We start from the raw sequence: 18705 nt of genomic DNA, 5'->3' as shown, positions 1-18705 counted from the left end.
TATAATTTTAAGTGGTTTTTAGTTCTTAAATTTTACGACAATACACATAGGTAAAGACTTCTTATTCTTATCTATCCTATTTTGTACTCTATGAATTCTTTCTACTTTCACTCATTCTAAAAAGTTCTTAGTGATTATTCCTTAAAATATTTACTTATCAAAAAAAAAATATTTACTTATCTGCTTATTTTAATCTTCTCCTTTGAGGCTTCCTATATTTTTTTTAAAGATTTTATTCATGAGAGATACAGAGAGAGAGAGAGAGAAGTAGAGACACAGGCAGAGAGAGAAGCAGGCTTCATGCAGGAAGCCCAATGCAGGACTCGATCCCGGATCCCCAGGATCACACCCTGGGCCGAAAGCAGGCACCAATCTGCTGAGCCCAGGGATCCCCCGAGGCTTCCTATTTTTATCCAAATGTTAACACAGTTCCTTTTACTATTCATATCTCTTGACTTTTTGTTCATATTTTCTACCCTTTTATATTTTCCTAATCAATGGGCATTCCTAAAATAATCATATAGGGTTCATTTTTTTTAAAGATTTTATTTATTCATGAGAGACACATAGAGAGAGGCAGAGACATGGGCAAAAGGAGAAGCAGGCTCCATGCAGGGAGCCCAAAGTGGGACTCTATCTCTGGACCCAGGATCATGCCCTGAGCCAAAGACAGACTCAACCACTGAGCACCCAGGCATCCCATCATATAGGGTTCTAATTTATTTTTATATTTTTTTATCTTTATATTTTTGAGTTCTCATTGTATTCAATTATTTTCATCTCTTTCATTGTGAAACACAGCAAACATAGAGGAAAATACATAAAACATAAATATATAGCTTAACAAATTATTACAGAGTGAATACTCATATAATCACCCCCAAGATTGACTTCATTGGCATGTAACCTGTGCAACCACACAGGTTTAGAAGGGCACCATGCTTGGCCTGATGACCTGCCGTCATTGTCTTGATAGTCCTAATAGTTTTAAAAACAAGTAGTCCCATATCTCCATGTTGTATCGACTCTGCAATTCATGTAGCCCATCCTGACAACTGTCCATGTCAAGAAATAAACAATTGCCAGATGCCTGGTGGCTAAGTTGGTTAAGTATCTGCCTTCAGGTCAGGTTGTGATCCCAGAGTCCTAGGATCGAGTCCTGGATTGGGCTCCCTGCTCCTTTGGTAGCCTGCTTCTCCCTCTTTCTCTGCTTCCCTTTCTGTGTCTCTCATAAACAAACGAACAAACAATTGCCATACTTCAGAAGCCCCCAGCCTTTCCCTTCCCAGTTATAATCCTTTTCATCCCATGAAGATAAATCTATCCTGACTTTTATGGTAATCACTTCATTGCTCTTCTTATAACTTTACTACCTGTGTATGGTACATAGGTAGTAAATACTCAACACTACAGTTTAGTTTTCCCTGCCTTACTGAACACCTCATATTCTGACACATCATTATGATTACAGAAGCCACCAAAATATTATTTGTAAAAATTATAGGGAATGGAAATCCTGACAAGATGGCTAATTATCATAGGTCCTGCTTCCTCCCCCAAAACAAGTCTGAAGATGACATATAGAAAAGAGCCATGAGGGGCACCTGGGTGGCTCAGTGGTTGAGCATCTGCCTTTGACTCAGGTCATGATTCCGGGGTCCGGGGATGGAGCCCCGCATCAGGCTCCCTTCAGGGAACCTGTTTCTCCCTCTGCCTAGGTCTCTGCCTCTCTCTCTTTTTCTCTCTCTCTCTCTCTTTCTCTCTCTCTCATGAATAAATAAATAAAATATTTAAAAAGAAAAGAAGAAACCCATGAATGGAGCTAAGGAATTAGTGTAAAAAGAAAGGGACAAGCTATAATATCTCAAGCAGCATGTCACTGTATTGCACCTAATAGGGTACCTGCACAGGCAATTTTGAGCAAGCAATAACACAATGAATGTGTGTGATAAATGTTCAAGGAAAAGGTACCTGTTGCAACAAAAGCATATAATGGGGATTTGACCAAGCTTGAACTACCTGAGATCTTCCCAGGAATAATTTTTACTCTGAGGTCTGAGGAGTTAACTAAGGTAAGATCCCTGCTTTTGGAAGGAGCACATCATAGCTAAAGGATTCTAAGAAGACAGCATGTAGCAATCAGATGAACCCAGAGAGATAAACAGGGTCCAAATCAGACAGGGTTTATCCCAGCTGCAAAGATTTAAGATAGGTCAGTGACGTGATCCAATTAGGTTTTAAATGGTTATTTGAGTTGCAGAGAGTACACCGGCTGGGAAACAGAGAGGGAGAGACCCATTACATGGATATTTCAGTACTCCAGATGAGATATGCTCATGGCTTGTCTAGGCAGTGGCAATGAAGGTGGAGAGAAATAGATCAATTTGGATGATACTGAGAAATAGAATGGTCAGTTGTGGTTGTGGAGATTGAAGGCTAAAATATATCCGGATTAAGAACAATGCCCAATTCCTGACTTATGCATCTGGGGGGATTGTGGTGCCATCCACTGAACTGAGAAATCCAAAAGGGAGAATGTGTAGGGGGAGTCCCAGTGGTGAGCTTGGTACAGTTCTAGACGTGGTAATTTAGCTTTCCTTCAAGACATCTGATGGAGATGTTGAGCAGGCAGCGTGGACCGTAAGTCTCTCACATGGCTTCTAATCACACTTGGGAGTTTATCATTTTGAACAAAAGAAAAGGCACAAAAACAACATTCTCCTCGTGCACCTTTTTACTCCTATCTCCAGTTTCTAAGAAAATTAATGAAGCCACTAGCACTATTCTTACTAGGACAGTCCCATTCCTAGGCCATGACTCTATCTGAAGAGCACTGCAGTCTATAATCTCTGGTAAATAAATATTACCAATCCCTGGACATTAAATAATACTAGGGATCCCTGGGTGGCGCAGCGGTTCGGCGCCTGCCTTTGGCCCAGGGCACGATCCTGGAGACCTGGGATCGAATCCCACAACGGGCTCCCGGTGCATGGAGCCTGCTTCTCCCTCTGCCTGTGTCTCTGCCCCTCTCTCTCTCTCTCTGTGACTATCATAAATAAAAATAAATAAAAAAATTTTTTAAAAATGTAAAAAAAAAAAAATTTTAAAAAAAATAAATAAATAATACTAAATATAATACTACTAATTTAAAAAATAATAAATTTAATTCAAAACAATTGGGGGGAGCTCTTTAAAGAGCATTGTATAGATTCTGAGTTCTTATTATTGGCTGCCCATAATTGTATTGAACATGAATACTTAGAATGGTGATGAGACTGTTCTTACTAAAAGAGACCAATTATGTAGAAGAATATGACTTTCTACCTCAAAAACAGGTGCATCACTTTTCCTTAAAAGGCTGCAGATGTATTCTATATGAATATAATATGCACTAATCATTAATAATTCAAGAGTTCTAATCATACCATTATTCTAACAAAGTTTGATGACTTCCATAGCATGAGAGATCCATGCTTGAAAGATGGACATTCATTTTACCATCACAATGGGATGGGGGGTAAGCAATCTACCATGTCAGCACGTTAGCCAAGGTCAAGCCACCCTTCAAGCTTTCCTTTTGTTCTAATAGCATGTCTCTAATAGAAACATGCATTTCTCACTTGCTGTTTCTGCTTCTCCTTGCATAATACATTAAAATCTCTTAGCACCAATTATTAATTTATTAATTATCAACAAGTAAAAATCTGTTAAAAATGCCCAGAGGACAGGTCCTGTAGGTTCACAGCTGCAGATCCAACAAAGTTTATGAACTCATTGCCAATGAATTAGGAAGTGTCCATATGTTCAGAGGCCATTATCTGAACCAAAAATAAAATTTCTAATTATTTCCATCCATAAAATGTCCAGCAGAATGCCATGCTATGCTAATTTTAAAAATAGAGAGTAATGTAACAGATGTCTTGGGTGGGCTACTACCTAGGAGGAACAAAATCCTTCAGTGAAGGAAGCATTCTTTTTGGCATTATCATATTTCATGAGTTATGAACTCTTATTATCAAATAAGAAATAGAAGTGCTATATTGTATGCCCTCTCCATCCCAGACTCTGAACCAGGTTTTTCCCATAACATTTTGCTTAATTCTCACAACTTATGAGGTGCATATGACTTGCATTTTACAAAGGCAAATACTGAACACGTTATGAAACTTGCCCCAAGTCAAGAAGATAAGTAAAGAGCAGAGCTATAAATTAAAGAATGCCCGTCTTTGGACTACAGAAATACTACAGGAAATAATGATAAGGAACAACTAGTAACCTGCATATATTAGAAGTCTTAGAGGGAGAAAAAGAAATCATCCAATGACAAAAACATTCAATTGTTTTTCATCTCCAGTCAATTCTTAATCATCTCAGGAGACAGAAATCAGAAAAGACCTAAACCTAAGACCAAGAAATCTTAGGAAAACTTCCAAATTTGCTTTACCAATTCCTTTTCTTATTTGGCGTAAAAGAGGTTAGATTAGGTTGCAAAGAACTAATGCACAAAGATCTAACATTAACTTGAGTTACAGGGAGATCATAGTCAAATAAAATTGGAGTCAATGGTGCATGTAAGCAAATGACTTCAAAATTATTCCAATCTCCCTCTTTCTCTATGTCCAAACCAGGAATTAGACGTTTCCTCAAGACAGAAGAGCATTGAATAGTACCACATTTTCATAATGACTTTTTTTCTTGATCATTTTATCGTCAAAACCATTGCTTTAAAGTATCTCTGCTACAACTTTCATTTTCCCCCTCATTTTTTTGGATTTTTAAATTTTTTTTATTTTTATTTTATTTTATTTTATTTTATTTGCCTTTCCATTGAAACCTTGGCTTCATATACAATCTTTTCTTACAAAACTGAAGAATCCTCTGTTATGTAAACATACTGGTTCTGTGAGGGTGCTCTCTCAGGTCCTGGCCACTCTGAAAGTTATTTTATTCTGGGGCAGGTCACAGATCAGATGGAGTGGCCACAAGACCCCTTCCAACATCATCTCCCTGGACACCTTCTGGAATAGAAATGTGCCCAAGGTTCTCCCTATTTCTCCCTGATTCAACCACAAGACTTTTTTAAAGATTTTATTTATTTATTTGAGAGAGAGAGCATGCACAGGGAGAGGGAGAAGCAGACTCCCCACTCAGCAGGAGCCTAATGCGGGGCTCGAACCCAGAACCCTGGGATCATGACCTGAACTGAAGGCAGATGCTTCACCAGCTGAGCCACCCAGGTGTCCCTATCCAACCACAAGATTAATCCCTTCCCAATATCAGAATACAGGAGTCAGCTTTGAGTATCCCTCAACTGGATTCAAATGATGTTGTATCTAGAAGATATTCTTTAACCTGTGGTGAGGCATTTAGCAGTTTCCTATTTTCATTATAGATATTTTCCTCTGATATTTGATTCTTTTTATTTATGACTATAGTTTTCCAGAGAGAGGAATAAGGTAAACCTACTTTTATTTTATCATCTTTCTAGAAATTTCTCTCACTTGAATATTTAAATACCTGATAAAATAATTGAATATTCATCAAAATATTGATTAAATATTGTCTATTTTAAAAGGCAGAACTTTTGAATATCAAGAAAAGACACCAAAAATGCAAACACCTAAAACATCCTCTGACGGTCATTGTTGAGGTACTTACCTAAGCTTTGTTCAAGTGTGAACCTCTGACACAAGCTTGAGAAATCATGTCACTCACTCCCTCTTAACCACCGGCTTGCCGGGAGTACTGGTCTCTGTATCTTGCTAGGATCCTGCAGGAACACAGACATGAGGGTAACTATTCAAAATGCACATACACCAGTAACAACAACTGTTATGGTGAACAAGTAGGTAAATTAGTTTGAAGTGTGAGCAGGAACCACAAATGAGTGGTTTGCATGCCATCTAGTAAAGAATTACTTGATGAGCAGCAGCAATGAATTTCAGAGCATGAATTCCAAAGTTAGACACTGTTTATCAACTAAACTTGGACTACAGTATGAATCAGCCCCAAAACCACATGGCCTGGGTCACCAGATTATACCATGACCCTTGACACAATGGGCTACTCACTCCTCTATATGGCCCACAAATATCCATCCTTCTATCTGATCTTTTCCATTTCTGCCTATTGATGTTATCCATCCTTCCACAACTAACTCAAATGCTTTCTCCTCCAGGAAGTCTTTATCATCGCTTTCTCCAATCAAAATTAACCTTTCCCTACTCTACATCTCTATATCTCCATCCATTTGGTAATTATTACTCAGCACATACTATAGGCCAAGCCCTGTCTAAGGAGTATGATAGCCATACTTTTTCATACTTTTCCGTGCTGAAAAAGGCACAATTCTTGCTCTAGGAGCTCACCTTCAAGTAGACAATACAAAGCAACAATCAAAAATAATTTCACTTCAAGAGCAGTTTGATGCTGTGAAGAAAAGTTAAGCTAGGTAAAGGGTAAGATGAAGAGAACAACCCGGAAGGGTCAAGGAAGACCTCTCTGAGTAAGTGACATTTGGGCAGAGATGCAAACAGACTGAGAGAGTGATCTTGGAAGGTAAGAGGAGAGCTTCCCAGGCAAAGAGAAAGGTCTTGCAAAGGCCTCAAGGCCGGAATTCAATGCACAACTTATCTAAAGAGAAGTTAGAAGGCTAGCATTGCCTGGGGTGGGGCGGGAGGCATCAGAGTGGAAGGACACATTGAGTAGAGCCTTGGAGGCCATAATAAGGACCTCAGCAACTGTTGCTGGATACCTCATCTTCCTTCTCTTTGGTGAACTCCCACCTTCCCCTGTGTGGTTCTGCTGAATCTCCATCACGATGACCTGATTCCTGGCTGCAATGTATATGAGTAGGTCCAGCCTCTTCTCATATAGTCCACTGTGAGGAGGCGGTCATGTGGACTTGATCCAAGCAGGATCAAGTTTCAACAACTGCATTGCTACCTTGTCCCAGAGGCTGTCTGCGCCCCACTCACCACTGCCGATAGGAATCCTGTCAAGCAGTTCGTGCATAATCCAGATCCAAATTCTAATCCCAGCATCTGCATTTTGGGGTTACTTCTGAAACCAAATGTCACAGGTTGGGGCCGACCCTGAGGAGAATGACACGCAGGAGTGTTCTAGTGAGAGACACCTGAAAGGGGGAAGCAAGGATCAGAGTTGGCCCCAAGGAGAAGATAAGCCTCCATACAGTCTCACTGGTGGTCTCTGACCTTCCCAGAGGAAGTCTTGAGGCTGGGATGACTCTTCAGAGTTGAGTCTTAACACCCCAAAGGCCAATCAGTCCCTGGAGATGGGCCACTCTAGGGAAGGGGACACAACTCGGGCAAGGCAGTTCTCTTCAAGTGGAGCAACCTCTGTGAGGGTCTGACATCTGAGGACTTCTGTTGGCAGCCCACCCAGTACTGGAGGAGTAAGTCCTTCCTTCCCAATGGGATGCCTGAGTAACTGACCGTGGTGTTTATCACAGAAGCTATGACTAGCAGTAAATAATGGATTCTTAAGAGAGTGTTTTAAAACACATGTACATACACAATAAAAATGTCAGTGTTCAATTACTATGTAAATGCCTAAAAACCATCAACTATAAAACCCTCAATTCAACCTAGCATGTCCCTCATGTGTCACCAATACTGCTTATACATACATTTATAGGGTCACCGTTGGCTCTGGAAAGAATGCAATGCACGTAATTATAAGATGTCTAAAGCCAACCAGGGAATGGGGTAGAGGAAGACTGTGCAACTTCCCTCCTTAACTGAATAAAATCCCTTCTCAGCAATACCACCATCCGGCAGGGTAGAAGCACCAAATTCCGTCATGACTGTGACTGAAAAATACAAATGCCTCAGAACCAAAAAAATCTAAAGTCCACAACCAGTACCACCCCCAGTCCTTGGGCGGCCAAAGGCGCAGCCTTCAAAGTAGTTTGGTAGGAGGAGAGCTCCAGCTCTGTGGGTTCTTCCACTCAGCGCATCCTTTCGACTTTTCAAAAGGTCTGGTCTCCGTCAGAGCTCTTCCTTCACCTTTTGGGCATCTGGCGGTCTATCTGTAAAACAATGCGACTGTACTACTTGATTTCAAAAATTCCTTCCAACCTAAAATGAACTTGAGGACTTGCCATTTAAACCTGGGCGCTTTTTCACTCCATAAATCAATGAACCTTGTGATTGGTGTTTGAAAATGCATGTAGCAGCACCACCTAGCGGAAAGAAGGTAGTAGTACTCGCGACAATTAATATGAATGAACTGAAATTTCACAACGAGAAAGTAATTATGTAGAACATTCCAGTTAGGCTCTTTTAACTTTTTTGTAGATTGTGGGTCTCCTGGAGAAGCTAACAAAAATTATGGACTCTCCTAACACCCAACAATGCAAAAGGCACACATACCAAAATTCTATAATTTATAATTTCAAGGAATATGTGGCCTTCCCCAGCCCTCCCCATCATGCATGGGTCACAGTTGAAGATCCTTCACTGTACACGTTATTGGGAAAATGAAAAATGATCCTATAATCATCAGAAATCAATAAATGTAACAAATCTATGACTTTTTTCACATAACCATAACCCAAACTTCCTTTCTACTTACAACCAGCAGGAGGCAGAAAAGAATAGAACCTCCCTTTTTTTTTTTTTTTCTGTAGGCTACACACCCAACATGGGGCTTGAACTCACAACATGGAGGTCAAGAGTCACATGCTCTATCATCTGAGCCAGCCAGGGACACACTCCACTCCTTGCCCCTGGAAACTTCTGTTTCCTACTGCTTCGCGGGAAGGGTACCTGCTTGGCCAGTCATTTGCTTCCATCAACCTTGATTCTTCAGAGTGTGACAAAGATACAGGGGAGGCTGGAGAAATGAGAATCTACCAGTGGCAGTGTCCAGTAGTATCCAAGCCTGGGGTGAGATCCTGACCGCAGCCTTTTCCTAGGTCTAATTCCATCTCCCTCTGCCCATGTCCATACCTGATTCTTCAATCGCACTAATTCTGGGACTGTCTGATACTCTTCCAATAAATCCCCTTACCACTTTAAGTCAGAATGTGTTACTTACAATTAAGTAACCCCAAAGTTTGTGATTGATGCACACCCCAAATTCCTAAGGGTGACCAGAAAAGTAACTCTTCCTCAGTCCAACATATTTTATTATGTATTTATAATAGCACTTTTACTTAAATCAAAAGACCACAAAAAAAAAAAAAAAAAAAAAAGACCAAAAGCTAAAATTTCCAGAAGATGAGGCACATGGGTGGCTCAATTGGTTAAGTGACCCACTCTTGATTTTGGCTTAGGTCATGATCTTGGGGTTGTGAGACAAGCCCCATATTGGCCTCAGTACTGAGCATGGAGCCTGCAGAAGATTGTCTCTCTGCCCCTCACTGCTCACACACACACACTCTCTCAAAAGATAAACACATACATATATACATGTTTTTTTCAGGAGCCACATCTCTAAAGATGATCCAAGTATTGGCACATTATAGGTGCCCTTCCTCACCAGACGACCCTCCAAGAAATCATTTGTTGTGTTATTTCTCCCAACATTCCACACCAGAAATTAATACAGTCTCAAATCCTTTTTGAAACAAGACAGAGTATTTTACATATTTACATACTCACATAAGGGTTTCTGATAGTTAGCCAGGGTAAATTAAGAGTGGATGAAACATGTTCTTAGGAAAAATAAATTTTAACTATGGAATTGTTTTTTAAAAAATTATTGCCACATGGAAGAGAAAGAATCAACAGTAAAAACAGGTGTTTGCTTTTTAAACCCAAAGACTATAGGCCCAATTTTTTTTAAAAGATTGTTTTCCAAAAGCACCTGGGTAGCTCAGTTTTTTTGACTACCTGACTCTTGATCTCAGATCAGATCCTGAACTCAGGGTCATGAGTTTGAGCCCTGTGATGGGCTCCACATGGTATGTAGAGCCTACTTAAAAATAATAATAAAAATTTTAAAATTTAAGAAAATAAAGACTATTTTCCTGATTCAAAAATTGTTGTGCCCAAGATTATGTATCTGAGAAACCACCAAGGAGCCGACACCGATGCAAACACACGACGGTTTATTAACAAGCTCGAGCTTGGGTCCAAGTGTACCTGACACAGCGGAGCAGGGACTTGGACCCTGAGGTGGGTTCCAGCTTAGTTTTAAGGGCTGGTCTCGGGGACCTCTAGAAGGGCTGGAGCAATTCCTCAAGTTCTGTTTACATTTTGATATGGGGCTTTCAAGGGCATTGAGCTCTGTTCTCATTCTAATATGGGGCTTCCTGCCACTGGCTTGGGCTCTGTTCTCATTCTAATATGGGGCTTTCTAGGACGTTAAGCTGTAAGCTGTTTTCTTCCTGTAACTGAAGTAAGGTAAAGTTCAGCTCTTCTTCACAGGGGCCTGGGATGGCTGTACTTGTGCTAACGTTGAACTTAAAGTGGAATGGCCTTAATTTTCTCGGCCTCCACAAAATAAATTTGGAAGTGCCTGGGTGACTCAGAGTCAATTAAGCACCTGACTCTTGATTTCGGCTCAGGTCAAGATCTCAGAATCATGAGATCGAGCCCGGCTCTGGGCTCATGCTGAGCATGGAGCTTGCTTGGGATTCTCTCTCTCCCTCTCCCTCTGCTCTTTCTCCATCTCCTGCACACACACACTCTCTCTGTCTCTTAAAAATAAAATTAAAATTAATAAAGCTAAAAGAAAGTTTAACAAAATAAATAAAAATAAATTTTTTTAAATTTACCCAGGTATAGCTACAACCATTTCTATACCCAAATCATCCTGCTTAAGGAACCATATGCTCCACTGGTAGCTAAGTATATTTTAAAATAATGTAATATAATCATTCATACCCTTTCATCTAGTGATACCCTTCCTGGGTATCTGTCCTAATGAAACTATTTGAAAAAAAAAAAAAAAAAAGAAATTATTTGACATAAGAAAATGTTTACAATGGAAACATTTATACTATTTATTATAATAGGAATAATACTATACTATTTAGAATGGGAAAAAATGACTTATCTTATTATAATGAAATTTATTAAATATCATATACTCATTACTATGAATGAATCAGAAGTCTGCAATAGCATGGGGTAAACATTATCCTATAATTTTAAATGAAAATAAATAGAATAAAAAAAGAAAATAAATGGAATAAAATATTACACTATACTAAAAAGAGACTAGGTAAAATTCATATTCAAAAATGAATTTTTCTCATTGTTATTTTCTTTATTCCTCTAAGTAACTTCTTAAGCAATTATGTATTAAATGCCTACTAGACATTGTGCAAGAAAGTCTATAAAATTGAAAGATTCTCCAACTCCAGGGAGTGGATAGTCTGTGAAGAAGGGGGCAGGACATGAACACAAGCAATATGATTACTATAATGAAAATATGCAAATCAGGGAAAACTAAATCAGTACCTAAGAGTGGAATGTGGTTAAGTATATGTTTAATTTTTTCAGAAAATATCCAACTACTTTCTAAAGTGGTTCTATCATTTTACATTCCCACCATCGTAGATGAGAAGTCCACTTCCTCCACATAGTTGTCAACACTTGGCATGGGGAGTCTTTTTTCATGATAGCTGCTCTAATAGATCACAATGATATGTCATGGTGGGTTTTAGCTTGCATTTTCCAAATGACTAATGGTGCTGAGCATTATTTTATGTATTTATTTGTCTTCTGTATATCTTCTTTGGTGAAGTATCTGTTCAAATGGCCCAATTCTCTAGTTGGGTTGTTTTTCTCCTTATTGTAGAGTTTTGAGAACTTCCTTTAGGTATTCTGGATGCAAGTCTTTTATTAAATATATGTCTTCTAAATATTCTCCTGCAGTGTATGGCTTGTGTTTTCACTCTCTTAACAGTGTCTTTTGAAGAACAGAAGTTATAAATTTTGATGAAGCCAAATTTATCTTTTTGCTCTTTTAAGAGATAGTGGATCTTAGAAATCTCTGCACAAAAAAAAAAAAAAAAAAGAAAAAAGAAATCTCTGCACAAACCAAGATAAGATTTTTCTCTTGCTTCCTCCTAGAAGGTCTATAGTTGTAGCTCTCACAGTTAAGCCTATGATGTATTCGGAGTTAATTTTTTTTTAAGATTTTTTTTTAATTTATTTATTCATGAGAGACAGGGAGGCAGAGACACAGGCAGAGGGAGAAGCAGGCTCCATGCAGGGAGCCTAATGTGGGACTCCATCCCGGGACTCCAAGATCAGGCCCTGGGCCGAAGGCAGGGATTAAACTGCTGAGCCACCCAGGGACCCTCAGGAGTTAGTTTTTGTATATTATATGAGATAGAGATCCAAGTTCATTATCTTGAATATGGATAGCCAACTGTTCCATCTGTTGGAAGGACTATGCTTTCTCCATCATATTGCCTTTATATTTTTGTTTTAAAAAAAATCAATTGTCCATAGATGTTGGCTTCATTTCTGGACTTTCCATTATGTTCCATTGGGCTATTTTCCTATCTTTATGCCATTATCAAGTTGTTTTGTGTAGTATACCTTTATAAGCCTTGAAATCAGGTAGTGTGTGAGCCCTCCAAAGTGGTTCTTTTTCAGAGTTGTTTTCACTCTTCTAGATCCTTTGCATTTCCATATAAATTTTGGAATCAGTTTGTTGGTGTCTACAAACTGCTGGGATCTTGATTGGGATTGTGTTAAATCTATACATTTTGGAAAGAATTTACATCTTAACAATATTGAGTCTTCCAACCCATGGACAAGGTAAATTTGTATTCATTTTTTAGGTCTTCTTTAATTTCTCTCAGCAGTATTTTGCATTTTTCAGCCTATAAGCCTTTTACATCTTTTGTCAGTTATCATTCCTAGGTATTTGATATATTTTATTATAAATGGTGTTATTTTAACTTCCAATTGTTTTTTGCAATTATATAGAAATTTTACAATATTTGGGGTATATTCACTGTATACTGCAATCTTGAAGTTTTCTAGAAAAAAAAATCTAGGGTCAGCTGGGTGGCTCAGAGGTTGAGCATCTGCCTTTGGCTCAGGTCATGATTCCGGGGTCCTGGGATCAAGTCTCACATCAGGCTCCCCATAGGGAGCCTGCTTCTCCCTCTGCCTATGTCTTTGCCTCTCTCTGCATGTCTCTCATGAATAAATAAAATCTAAAAAAAAAAAATAGAAAAATATTCTAGCTTTGGTATTGGATAGCTAATAATTTTGCCTGCCCCATAATTTTCATTCTGGTAATTTACTTTGATTTTCCTTTAGAGAATCATTTCTCTCCTGTTCTTGGCCCATGTGTTTGGGATGAGCATTCACTCTACATTTAGCCAATTATCATAGTGACTGTAGAATGGTGTGGAGATAAGCACATGACCAATAGGAATCAATCCTGGAACTTATGGGAAAACACTGCTTTTTCTAGCTAGTTTGAAGTCAGACATTACTCATTTCTAATTTAAGACCGTTGTGGTCAGAGAACACACTTTGTAGAACTTGAATCTTTTTAAATTTATATTGTGATTTTTTTTTTTTAAAGATTTTATTTTGAGGGAAAAAGAGCACCCACAAGTCAGGGGAGGGGCAAAGGAAGGGAAAGAGAGAGAATTTTAAGTACACTTCACGCTGAGTGTAGAGCCTGACCTGGGGATCCCATGACCCTCAGACCATGACATGAGTGGAAATCAAGAATCAGATGCTTAACGGACAGAGCCACCCAGGAGCCCCAAATTTATTGAGATTTTTAAAAACAAAATTGCATATTGATTCAGCAATCCTACTTCAGAGTATATATCCAAAAAAATTGAAATAAAGATCTCAGAAAGATACATGCATTCCATGTTTGTTGCAGCATTATTCAAAACAGCCAAGACATGGAAACAACCTAAATGCCTATCAACAAATGAATGGTCAAGAAAATGTGGTACAACAATGAGATACTTCTCGCAATCACCAGTCCATCTAAAATAAAGCACCAGGTAATCACAAGTGTTAGTGAGCATGAACAGAAACTGGCACCCTCACACATTGCTGACAGGGACACAGAATGTGGAACTGCTTCACAAAAGTAGGTAGGCACTTCCTCATTATCTGACCTGCAAATAAGGGACATGAAAATACAGACCCATGCAAAAGGTTAAATGTGAATGTATATAGATAAATATTTAGTATGTGAATAGCCCAAAATGTAAAAGGAATCTTGATATTCATCATTTGAGTGGATAAATAAAATGTGATATATCCATACAGTAGATTGTTATTCTGTAATGAGGGGGAATGCTGACACACAGTACAACACAGATAAGCCCTGACAACATTATCCTAAGTGAAAGAATCCAGACACAGAAGGCTATATATTGTGTGATGCCATTTATGTGAAATACTCAGACAGGGACCCCATCATGATAGAAGTATAAAACAACTGGGTGGTTGGGGGGGTGGATATAATATGTCTTTTTAAAGTGATTAAAATGTTCTGAAATTTTTTTAAAGTGGTACATACATACATTGGAATATTATGCAGTCTTAAGAAAAAAAAAAAAAAGAGGGCAGCCCAGGTGGCTCAGCGGTTTAGAGCCACCTTCAGCCCAGGGTGTGGTCCTGGAGACCTGGGATCGAGTCCCATGTAGGGCTCCCTGCATGGAGCCTGCTTCTCCCTCTGCTTGTGTCTCTGCCTCTCTCTCTCTTTCTCTCTGTGTCTCTCATGAATAAATAAATAAAATTTTTTTAAAAATTTAAAGAAAGAAACCCTGCCACACACAACATGAATAAAGTTGGAAAACATTATGTGAATTGAAATAAGCCAGTCACAAGGGGAACAAATACTGAATCATGCCACTTACATGAAGTATCTAAAAATAGTCAAAATCATACAGAGAATAGCAGTTGCCAGGAAGTAGGGGGAAAAGAAAACAAAGCATTGCTGTTCAAAGGGCACGTTTAGTTATACAATATTAATACATTCAGAGATCTGCTATACAACGTTGTGCCTATAGTTAATATAATTGTGCATTTATGAACTGAAGAGGGTAGATTTTATGTTAAGTGCTCCTACATAATAAAAAGTAAATTTACTGAAATTTGTTCTATGACCTACAAAAATGGTCTATCATAAGTATTCTGTGTGCACTTAAAGGATGTGTATTCTGCTGCTGTTGGGTGGTATGTTCTGTAAATGTTAATTAGATCAAGTTGGTTGATAGTGTTCTTCAAGCCCAAAGTATCTTTTCTGATGTACTGCCTACTTTTTCTATCAATTATTGAGAAGGGAGTATTGAAATCTCTGACAATAATTGTGAACTTATGTATATTTTTCCTTTCAGTTCTATCAAATTTTACTTATTTTGAAGCTTTTTTACAGGTACCTAAGTGTGTAGGATTGTTATATGCCTTGACCATTTTATCATGACTAAATGACTGTTTTTATCCCTGATTATATTCTTTGCTCTGAATTCTTTTGCCTGATATTAATATAGCCATACTAGCTTTTTTCTTCAATTAATGCTAGCAAGGGAGAACTATTCCATTTTTTTAAAACTTGTGTGTTTTGATATTTAAATATATTCCTTATAGACATCATGTATTTGTGTCTTGATTTTTTTATCCTAATAAGTTCTTTTTATTGGGATTTTTAATTTTTTTATAGTTTAAGAAATCTCTACACCCAATGTGAAACTCGAACCTATGACCTAGAGATTGCACACTGAGTCAGCTAGGTGCCCTAGTTGAGGTTTTTATACATTTGATATGATTATTGATTTTGTGAGTCTATCATCGTGCTGCTTATTTTTGTTCACTATTTTTGTTTCTATTTGTTATTTCCATTTGTTGTTTCTTTTTTTTTCCCTCTTTTCTGACCACTTTCGAATTTTTACAAATCTGGCTGGTGGAAACAGTACTATTCCCTTTAATCTTTTCAAGTGGTTCTTTTGCTGACCATTTCTGCACACACATGCATGGGCCAGCACTCTGCTGAATATTCCAGGGAGACTGTCTATACATCTCTGGAGTTCTCTCTGTATGCAGTTCTCCCTCTGTTATTCTGTTCTATGAACTCTAGCTGTTTGGTTTCCCCACTCTCAACTCTGTTGCCTCAACTCAGGACTCAGTCAAGTTCTGCTTCAACTCCCCCTCCCTGTGCCATGGCCTGGAAATCTAAGGTAGTAGGCTCAGGCAGGTCTGTGTTTCTCATCTCTCAGGGATTACTGTCCTTCACTGCCTAATGTCCAGTGTCTTGAAAACCGTTATTTCATGTGTTTATATATGTTATTTCAGGCAAGAAAGTAAATCTGGTTCATGTAGCCCTGTACATAAAGGGGAAGTACTGTTTATGATGAACTCTCAAAACTCAACAGTAAGAAAACAATGGATTTAATTTAAAAATGGTCAAATCACTTGGAGGGACACTTCACAAAAGAAAATGAATGAGTGACTGCTTTATGTTGAATATTTGCGTTTCTTCCCACCATGAGGACACGAGAAGTCAGCAGTCTGCAACTGGGAAGAGGGCTTCTACCAGAACCTGACCATGCCAACACCCTGATCTTGGACTTCCAGACTCCAGAACTATGTGAAATAAATTTCTGTGGTTTGTAAGCCACACAGTCAGTGGTATTTTGTTTCAGCAGCCTGAATAGACTGAGTGACATAAAAAGTCACATGAGAAGATATTCAACATTAGGAGCCATTAGAAAGATACAACCTAAAACAATGATCAGATACTATTGCACATCTAAAAGAATGATGAAACCAAAATATTGACCTATTGTCAAAAACACAAGAAACAACAAATGTTGGTGAGGATGTGAAGAAAAAGGAACCCTCTTGTACTGTTGGTGGGAATGCAAACTGGTGCAGCCACTTTGTAGAACAGTATAGAGGTTTCTCAAAAAATTAAAAACAGAACTACCCTATGATCTAGTAATTGCACTACTAGGTATTTAACCAAAAAAAGTACAAAAATATACTAATCCAAAAGAATACATCACCCCTATGTTTATTGCAGCATTGTTTACAAGAGCCAAATTATGGAAGCAGCCCAAGTGTCCATCCACTGATGAATGGGTAAAGATGAAGTAGTGTATATATATATAATCGAATATATTTCAGACATAAAAAAGAATGAAATCCTGCCACTTCCAACAACATGGATAGAGCTAAAGAGTAATGCTTAGCAAAATAAGCTGGTCAGAGAAAGACAAATACTGTATGACCTCATTCATATATGGAATTTAAGAGATAAACAAATAAAGGAAAAAGAGAGAGATCAAGAAGTAGACCCTTAACAAAACAAATAGTTACCAAAAGGGAAGTGGTGGGAGATGGGGAAAATAGGTGATAGGGATTAAGGAATACACTTACGATGAAAAAAATAAAAAATGAAGAGAGGTTATGAACATATCCTTCTTAGATATGATGGACTGTCTCTAGCAGGTGCCTCCATTTATTTTCTTTCCTTTTTTTTTTTTTTTATTTATGATAATCACAGAGAGAGAGAGAGAGGCATAGACATAGGCAGAGGGAGAAGCAAGCTCCATGCACCGGGAGCCCAACATGGGATTCAATTCTGGGTCTCCAGGATCGCGCCCTGGGCCAAAGGCAGGCGCTAAACCACTGCACCACCCAGGGATCCCCATTTATTTATTTTATTTATTTATTCATGAGAGACATAGAAAGAGAGAGAGAGACAGAGACACAGGCAGAGGGAGAAGCAGGCTCCATGCAGGGAGCCCGACGTGGGACTCGATTCCGGGTCTCCAGGATCCCGCCCTGGGCTGAAGGCGGTGCTAAACCGCTGAGCCACCCGGGCTGCCTGGTGCCTCCGTTTAAATTGAATTACAGTATATTTATATTTATGAAGTTACTGCACCAAATATGACAAAATAACATGTAGAACAGGCATTTTATAATAATAGCTATATTGTTCTTCAGTGGAATTTAGCAACAATTTAATAAAATTGATGTATATTTTCAAATTCAAGAGAAAAAAAGATACTGACAATAGTAAATGCTGTCAAGTATGTGGAGCAACTGGAACTCTAAACCACTGCTGGTAGGACTGCAAAATGGTAGAGCCACTCTGGAAAATAGTTTGGCACTTTCTCATAAAACAGACACTTACCATATGATTCAGCAACCCCAGTCCTAGGTACTTGCTCAACTAACAGAAACATATTTCCATCCAAAAACTTGTGCACAAATGTTTAGCTATTCTATATATAATCACACGTGTATGATCGACAGGTAAATGGCTTTCAAAAATGTGGCACATTCTGTACAATGGAATACTACTCAGCAATAATAGGAAATGAACTTTGATATCCACAACTTGGATCCATCTCAAAGGCATTATGCTGAGTGAAAGAAGCCAGCCAGTCCCACAAGGTTACATACTATAAGATTCTATCTGTATCATGTTCTCAAAAGAAGAAAATTACAATGTCAAAAACAGATCTATGGCTGGATGGCATGAGTTGTGAGAGGAAGCTGAAACTACAAAGGGATGGCATAAAGGAGTTTTGGAGGTGATGGAATTGTATCCTAATTGAGGTGATAGTTCCATAACTCTGTGTCAAATTTCAGAGCTGCACAACTATGAACGTTGACTTTTCCTGTATGTTACTTCTAAAAGTGAAATAAGCTTTACAGAAAATTTTACAGTAAACCTAACACTACATGGTGGCAACCAGCTGGCCAAACAGATATTCTGGGAAGAGCATTC

At 38.5% G+C, this 18705-nt stretch overlaps 1 long non-coding RNA gene across 4 annotated transcripts in view; it reads right to left on the bottom strand.

Annotated features, from left to right (window-relative positions):
- Positions 1 to 9153, bottom strand: part of LOC112659708 (uncharacterized) — a 52695-nt gene extending 43542 nt beyond the window's left edge. For 2 of the 4 annotated variants that reach the window (XR_003136456.3, XR_007413875.1), the window contains exons 1-2: positions 6978 to 9148; positions 5659 to 5770 (exon numbers count right to left, since the gene is read on the bottom strand). This is a non-coding gene — a long non-coding RNA (uncharacterized LOC112659708). Of the gene's footprint in view, positions 1 to 5658; positions 5771 to 6977 lie in introns of all 4 variants that reach the window. The other 2 variants (XR_003136457.3, XR_003136455.3) reach the window with 2 other exon arrangements.
- Between the last annotated feature and the right edge of the window lie 9552 nt (positions 9154 to 18705).

This window comes from Canis lupus, chromosome 11, assembly GCF_003254725.2.
Source record: "Canis lupus dingo isolate Sandy chromosome 11, ASM325472v2, whole genome shotgun sequence".
NCBI lineage: Eukaryota > Metazoa > Chordata > Mammalia > Carnivora > Canidae > Canis > Canis lupus.
Note: the sequence above shows the minus strand (reverse complement) of the source record. Positions and strands in the feature narration are given on the sequence as shown.